The 7,987-nt window shown below is 49.2% G+C and overlaps 1 protein-coding gene across 1 annotated transcript in view; it reads left to right on the forward strand.

The window, feature by feature from the left end:
- ODF3L2 (outer dense fiber of sperm tails 3-like 2) overlaps window positions 1-7,987 on the forward strand; it is a 17,616-nt gene that overhangs the window by 686 nt on the left and 8,943 nt on the right. The window lies entirely within an intron of this gene.

Genomic DNA, 7,987 nt, shown 5'->3' on the forward strand with positions numbered 1-7,987 from the left:
TAATTGGGATGGGAGTGTCAGAGACAGTGCGATTGGCACAGGACAGAGCAGAATTTAGGGCTGTTGTACATAGGGTCGCTATGAGTTGCAAGCAACTCGACGGCACATAACAACAACAACAACCTGAGTCAAGTGCAACCAGATAGATTGACACAGTGACTTCAAAGGGCTCAAGTTATGTTGAGTTGGTGAGGATGGTACAGAATAGGTCTCCACGATATGTAGTCAACTCAATGCGACCTAATAACAACACTTTTGTTGTGAGTAGTGGTGTGACTTTGCCATACCGGTTCTTCTAGAAAGCTTTTTCTTATCCATTTTTGGATTATTACTACTATTATTACAGAATTATATATGTAATAATATTTACATATGTTGTTTTAGTTTTTGTGCTTTTCTTTTGCCTTGATCATTTTATTTGGATTTCCTCCTTATTATATATTGTCTTTCCTTTCAATAAGGTTAACTTAGTTCTATTCTCTAGTTATGATCCATTTGAAAGCTCTGGTGGCTTAGTAGTAAGGAATACAGGGAAGCTGGAATCTGAGCCTTCAGTCATTTGGAACTGCTGGGCCCCTGTCTTTTTTTCTTTTCTTCTCATTCATTGTTGCACCCTTCTCCCCGCTGGGCCCCTGTCTTTTACATTCTCTGTTTTATCTCATTCCTGGTTGTTTGTCTCATTATTAATTATAAAAATACTTTACCCTTGGTCTGCAACATTCTGGCACCTGAATAGGGACAAGGTGGTGCTCTTTATTTCTCTCTCCTTCTGTTCCTTAGTTGTTGGAATTGACAGAAAACCTTGTAAGCAGTTCTTTATTCCTCCTCTGCCTTGCATGTGGACTTCCGAGCAGTAAAACAACTCAATGGTAAATGGAAGTTGGTCCAGGATTTAAGAACAATAAATGACATAGTTGTGTCTCTCCATTTTGTGGTTCCTAACCCTTATACTATAATAGACAAAGTGCCAGCCAATAAGCCTTTTATCTTAAGAACTATCTTCCCTCTGTAACTTGGTTTCTGCCACTGTTAGAACCTCTAGTTGGAATATTATTTCTTTTACTTTTTGGCCCATGTATTTTGAACTTGTTAGTTAAATGTGTATCTTCTAGTCTGCAATAGTTCCATGTTAAAATGATGCATCTCCAAAGAGATGAACCTGTACTAAGCACAATTGATAACAGTACATCTAAATTCCAAAATCAATTGCCACAGTAGTCTACGTGTTTCTATTGCCAAAGGGGCCCTTTAGAGTAATGAGAGAAGGTCTTCACCCTGAGACCTACAACACCATTTTCCAGCAGGAAGAAGCTAAGAGAATGCAGCACCCCTTCTCCTAATGAATCAGGATGAAATCTCTCTCGGGGGGGGGGGGAGTGACAGCAAATGGCAAAGGACATGCTGACAAAGGAGATTAATCAGAACTGGTTTTGACAAGGACTGGCAATATAACAATAGAAACAGACTCTCCAGGAATATCCAGCCTGAATCCTTCTGATCATATAGAGATTTTTTGGAAGTTTTTTTTTTTTTAGTTTATTAGGTTTAATTTGTTTGTTTGTGTGTAAAGGATGGAGAAAACAAAACCAAGCAAGAATGAATCAAAGAAGAGAAGAAGCCCTACTTGTCTAGACGATAATATAATTATGATAAAATCAAAAGGATGGAAATATGGGAAGCCAATACTAAATATTTGTTATAAACTGGATGCTATTTCAGGATGTGGGGGAGCCGAGGTTCAAGCTGAAATTGACCCTGAGGCACTAAGGCAATCCTTAAGGGTTTATCAGATTCTTGAATTGTATTTGCTGACCCCTCCCTCCTGAGTCAAGGGAAGGTTTTCAATAGAAAGATCTTGGCTTCATTTGCATTGAATTATCTTTGTTATTTACTTCCCGATAATTTTCAATAAAGATACAGGGAAGCTGGAATCTGAGCCTTCAGTCATTGGAAATGCTGGTCCCCTGTGTTTTATGCTCTCTGTTTTATATCATTCCTTGTTGTCTGTCTCATTATTAATAATTAGATAACTACTTTACCCTCGGTCTGCAACAATGTATTCTTCAGCTCACAGTTGAAAAGAAAAGATGAAGTACTTCAAACACTGACTGAAGGAAGAAACCAAATCAAAATGGCAAATACAAAGTGCAGTAAGACATAGCTGTGACCAGCCCAGCACAGACATCTGAACAGCAAGCCACATGGTATGGGCCCTGGGACTCAGGCCCTAGGAGCAGCAGCACCACAGTGCTGCCATGACTGTCAAAGTGGTGTGGCCACCTTGCTGCGTGTGGTAAGTGCCCTGGTGTTGAGTCCCCTGCAGACAAAGAACTGAACTGCACAGGAGACAATAGCCAGGTCGGAGGTGGATGGATTCCTGGGGCCTGGTCCAGCCCCCCTCTTCCTCATAATGGTCCCAGGGTGATGTGAGCTCCTGTTAGAACAGGCAGCTGAGAGGAGAGGGGAGACCTGGGCTGAAGGTGAGATTAAAGACAGTTCTATTAGAAAAGGCATGAAAGAGTGGGACGGTCATTTTCTAAAAGTAAAGAAATGGAGGAGGCCTCTTGTTATTAGAGTTGTGGGTTAATATAACCAGCTGGCCCCCTTGTTTAACCTGCTTCAGGCTTGAGTCTGGGCCAGTGGGATGATGGCATGGTAGTTTAAAACTTGGTGGGTGGTTTGCATTCTTGCCTGTAGTTTCAGATGGCTCCTGGTTCCATGGCGAGTCTTTCACATGCCTAAAATACCCATCAGGCTGCTTCGGGGACAGCGTCTACTATATGTTCCAGAATGGTAGGTGTGTCAGTCCAGTTACTGGATCACTGGTTCTAGTCCAGTTATTGAATCTCTGGTTTTGGTCCAGTTACTGGTCCCCTGCTCCTGCTCCAGTTATTGGATCCCTGGTTCTGGTCCAGTTATGGGATCCCTGGTTCCGGTCCAGTTACTGATCACCTGGTTCTGGTCCAGTTATTGGATCACTGGTTCTGGTCCAGTTACTGGTCACCTGGTTCTGGTTGCTTGGATCCTAGTCAGAGCTGCTTTATCTGACCTTTGCCCCCTGTCTGCATTCTGCATTATTTCTTACCTTCATAGTGCACTGGAATCTGTTCCAAGATTTTCTCACCTGGCCCCATTCTCCTGACCCCCTGGGTCTGGCACTCACAATCTTGAACACTATCCACATGAAGTAAGAACTAAGGAGGGCACTGGCAGCCACAGAGGCATCTGGACAGCTGACAATGTCCCGTTCCCCCCCCGTCCCTTGTGCCCAACCCCCACTACTCACCATCCTCCTACCCTGGCCCACCTCACCACACTCAGCACTACCTCAGGCCACACGTACATCGGCCTGTTTCTGGGGCCAAAAGCTTTCAGAGCTGGTAGGCTGTGCCAGTCACAGCCTGTAGCTTCCCCCCGCCTTCCCCGGATTAGTGGGACACCTCCTCTGGACTGCTAAGGACACCATCTTGAGCTAGGCAACTAGATCCTTTGAGGCCAGCAGAAACTCTGCTCGAGGCTGGGCATCTGATCTCTCAGCACATCCTCAACACACCTTTCCCGTAGAATGTGTGCTTGTTTTATGGAATTTGTATGCTGGCTAGTTATCTGGTTTATTCTTATGTGTACAGCACTTGTCTGCCAGTCTGCTGTATGGGGGAAGAGATTGGTCCCTGTGTGGGTGGGGTGTGTGCGTGCTTGCTTACTCTCTGTTCTTATGTGCACAGCCTTGTCTGTTAGTCTGCTTTACTGGAGTGTCTTGTGTGTTGACAGGATACTGGAAGCCATAGCACCAGTATTTCAAATGCCAGCAGGGTCATCCATAGTGGACAGGTTTCAGTGGAGCTTCCAGGCTAAGACGGACAAAGACTCAGGACAGGCCATCCACTTTTGCAAGGGCAGGTCTTGAAAACCCTCTGAGCAGCTTGTGTGGCATCTGAGAGCTGGACAGTGAATGAGGAGGACAGAAGGGAGAATGGCGCATTTGAGCCATGGTCCTGGGTGACTGGACATTGCACGGACTGCTGAAATATCAAACTAATCTGTCTTGGAGGAAGTGTGATCAAGGTGCTTCTCAGAGGCAAGGATGGCGAAGCTTCGTCCCACATACTATGAGCATGTAGATAGGTGGGGCTAGTCCCTGGAGAGAGACATTATTCTGGGAAAGGTGAAGGGTCAGTGAAGTCCCTCAAAGGAATGGACTGACACCATGACTGGGAGGTGGTGCAGCACGGTTTCTTCTGCTTTTGTCAGCTGTGAGCTGGAGCTGCATGGAGGGACATAATGACAATTCCAATAACTTGGGAAATCCCTCAAGCTTTGCACCCAGCTCTCACACATGGGCTGGGGTTGGCTCCTGCCACTGCTGTGACAGGGCCCTGGTGTCATGAGCTGCTGAGCACGGACCAAGCTGCAGGAAAGCCTGCAGGACAGGGTCAGGCTGCAGTGTGGACTGAGGGCAGGTTGTTGGAGATCAGCTCAGGTCAGGGAGATAGCTGGGGCAGGATGGTAAAGGGCCAAGTGAGAGCTGAACATGAGCTTGGTAAAACAAAATGGGGGGCCCTGTCCACAGGCAAGGTGTGCTGACCACCTATCGAGGGCAGCCTCCCCTCCCCACTAGGCCCAGCCCCACAAGTGTCTATCCTCCCTTCAGGGACAGACAGAAGACAAATTCTGTGGAGGTAATAGCAGATTAAGAGTGAGCTGGCCACTGCTCACCTGTCCTCCCAACCCTCGGTGTCCTGTCTCTGAAATGGGACACAAGGCTCAGCGCCCACGGAACACAAGACATCCTGTCCCCTCCCTGTCCCTTGGTTCTGTCTCTCGGGGCAGAGGGGGTGCCTGGAAGGACCCGTGTTCTGGGGAGAACAAGGCTTCCTTGTTCCAGTTCCTGCTGCAAAGGGGCAGGCGACCTGAATCAGGCTGGCTGCTGACAAAGGACAGAGGGACTGGTCCCGTGAAGGGGGAGGCAGGTCTTGATGACCTGACCCTGTCCCCAGGAGGTGGAGAAGACCCTGGGCAGGGTGTATCCCCTGCCAAGCCCAGTTTTCCCCGCCTTGCTACCATCTGTGCTCTAGAGATGGGGGTGACAGGTCATCCCATAAACAGCTCCTGGGAGCTGCCACCTGCTCCGAGTGTTCCTGCCCTTCAGTTCCAGGACATTTTGTAGTAAAGAGTCAGGAAGAGAGCCTTGGTCCAGGACAGCAACAGCCAGCACGCCAAGCCCTGTCCTGGCCTGAGTCCTCACAGGAACTTCCTGTGCCCAAGCTCTGGGCACCTGACTTGTTGAGCACCCAGGAGCAAGTGACTCAACATGTGCCTCCCGCTGGGACAGGTGGGGGCTTCTGGCTTAACTGTCAGTGCTGCAGCTCAATGCCTGGCATGTCTTAAGTGCTGATAAATGCTGTTGTTGTGCACCGTTGGAACTGACCCATCTCACAGGAGGCTGCCCATCTTTCTCCTGTGCAGAACCTGGTGAATATGAACCTTGTGCCTTTGGATTGACAGAGCAGCTCCTCACTGTTAGACCACCAGAGCTGCCTAGTGAATGCTGAGGGAGGGCTGGACGGAAGAAGGTGTGGGTGGCCAGGAGGGAAAGGCAGGGGCTGAGGAAAGCCTGAGGAGAGCCTGCATTATGGGGAATGGGGCACAGGTCACAGGACAAGGAGCTGGAACTGAGCTTAGAGGCTGAGAAGAAGCCAGTCATGTCCAGCTGTGGGCCCTGCAGAGGACAGGTGGAAGGTCTGAGACAGAGGTGGAGCTGCATCACGGGGCCAGGTGACTACAGCCTTGTCTGAGGGGCTGTGAGGGTGGAAATGGGGAGTCTGGAAGGTACTCTGCGCTGATTCTGAGGCATCGGGAAAGGCCCAGGCCAGAGGACATGGGCCTTTGTTGTGTATACCTGTCTGCATGGGTGGGGTCTAGCACACCACCCCAGTCAGCAGAAGAGGTCCATGGCTGTTACACTGTCCAGCCTGCTCACTGAGGGTTTTCCACTCTGCCACCCACTTTCTGTTTTTCCAAGCCCAGGTGCTGATGTGGATCTAAGTAAAAGGAAGTGGTTGACAATTTGCTTCTACTTTCCATTTATCGTTGTTCCTTGGTGTGTGTGTGTGTGTGTGTGTGTGAGAGATGTCGAGGTGTTATACCGACTGTTGGCCACAGTCTCTGTGTTTACGTGTTTCTTGACCTCTTCACTTTCCAAAAGCAAGTCTGTGTCATCTGCATATAGTGAAAGAGAGGCAGAAAGAGAGGCAGACGCCCCCCCCCACCAGATATATGGACAGCGGCCATGGTACCAGATACATGGACAGTCGCCAAAACACCACCATGGTCAAGAGCATGAGGCAGGATTGGGCAGGGTTCCCTGCGCTCGTGCTTGGAGGTCTCTGAGTCTGAAGTGACTTGATAGCACCTAACACAAAAAAGACAGATTGGCTGTAGAAGTTGGTGTGGCTGACGCTGAGGAACCCCACATGATTGCAGGGCCCACCACACAGGTGTGATGGGTCTGTGGCTGGTCCTCGAGGGAAATACTGGCTGCAAACCTTTCAGTCAGGGTCCTCCTGTCCATGACGTGTTGTTGGGTGTAATTGAGTGGGCTGTGGCTCTACATGACACCATGGACAACAGAACCACCCCCACTGGGACTACTCCATCTTCACAACATCCTCAGAGTTCCACCCAGTGTTTGACCACTACCTCTTTGCTAGTGGATGGCATGAGGACAGTGTTCTCTATGGGGCAACATTGTTCTGTATTGACAGCCCCCACCACCCTGCCTCCCGCCCTCCACTCCTCAGTTAGGACAACCATGGGCAGGGTCTTCACAGTGAGAACTGGCCTACATGAACTCAGTTACTAATGTAATTTCAGAGCAGTGTTGCCAGGGCACCCTCCACGACCCCCAATACACTCCCCCTCAGTGCAGTGAATTCAGCTCAGTTCTGACCTGCTCATTCTCTCTGCAGCCGGTACAGGTAACACTTGAGCACCTTATCTGCCCTCCTGCTCTGTAAGCAATCAGGGCCAAGCCCCTCCAAGGGTGACAGAGGGCGCGCGTGAGCACTGCGGAGGCTCCTCTGTTAGCACCCAGGGCTCCATTCTCTCTGTAGCCGGCAGAGGGCGCGCGTGAGCGCTGCAGATCCTCCTGTTAGCACCTAGGGCTCCATTCTCACATACTTTGGGCATGTGTCCAGGAGGGACTTGTCCTTGGAGAGGGACATCATGCTTGGAAGGGTGGAGGGACAGTGCAGGAGAGGTAGACCCTGGATGAGATTAATTGATACAGTTGCTGGGGCAATGGAGGTTGGTGTGTCCGAGTCAGTGAGACTGGCTCAGGACAGGGCAGGCTTCAGAACTGTTGTACATAGGGTCACTATGAGTCACAGGTGACTCGACAGCATATAACAACAACAACAAAAACAACATCAGATTGGGCTGAAAAATGACTAGTTTGCATATCCTTTGCATTAATTTGTATCCTTTGCATCTCATCTGCTCTGAGCTGGTGAGATTAGTGGGGTGACTGGTGTCCCTACCAGAGAAGGAATGTGGAATTCACTGCTGTTTCCCAAGTCTCTTCCCAGTATCTGGCTTCAAGGCCGCCTTTGCAGGGTGAGGGGCAGGGAGAAAAAACATGCAGTAGGTCAGGCACTCAGATGAAATGCTGGAGCCTTGCTGTCTGTCTCCGGACCCTCCTGCCTCATCCACAGTCTCTGACTGCCCCAGCCATCACCACAGCTGCTGGTCCACCATCACTGAGGTCTTACTCTGGGCCTGGCCTCCAGCTTACAGACGGGAGCAGGACAGAGTGGGGACAGAGCAGGAAATAGCCGGTTGGTGTGAGTGTGAGTATGAAAAATGGTCAAAATGGCAAAGTTTTTGTTACATACATGTGTTTCATTGATTATGCAAAGGCATTTGACTGCGTGGATCATAACAAACTGTGGCTGACTCTGAGAAGAATGGGAATCCCAGAACATTTAAT

Source organism: Elephantulus edwardii, unplaced genomic scaffold (genome assembly GCF_000299155.1).
Source record: "Elephantulus edwardii isolate Elephantulus edwardi_28Jun2011 unplaced genomic scaffold, EleEdw1.0 scaffold00217, whole genome shotgun sequence".
NCBI classification, from domain to species: Eukaryota; Metazoa; Chordata; class Mammalia; order Macroscelidea; family Macroscelididae; genus Elephantulus; species Elephantulus edwardii.